The sequence below is a fragment of the Penaeus monodon genome, chromosome 28, assembly GCF_015228065.2.
Source record: "Penaeus monodon isolate SGIC_2016 chromosome 28, NSTDA_Pmon_1, whole genome shotgun sequence".
NCBI lineage: Eukaryota > Metazoa > Arthropoda > Malacostraca > Decapoda > Penaeidae > Penaeus > Penaeus monodon.
In genome coordinates this window covers 39,249,263-39,249,566 of record NC_051413.1, presented here as the reverse complement: position 1 = coordinate 39,249,566, position 304 = coordinate 39,249,263, and positions in this window count along the sequence as shown.

Genomic DNA, 304 nt, shown 5'->3' with positions numbered 1-304 from the left:
GCACCAAAGGGTTAATGATCTAATGACCACAACTGATGTTTATTATCTCAAACAATAAAACATGAAATAATTTCTGACATGTTCCTACAATTAAGTGAGGTGTACTGCAGCATCTAAAATATAGTAATATAAACCTAGACCAAAAATAGTCATAACAAGCTCTAGGGCAGAAAACCCTGGAATGATAAGATTGTCATGTCAGCAGAAGTTGGAAGCTACTTATTACAATAGTCAAGCTAAAATTAGACACCAGGATAGAGAGAAAAAAAGTCACTTTCATGCCATATCCTGTTTCATTCACCTG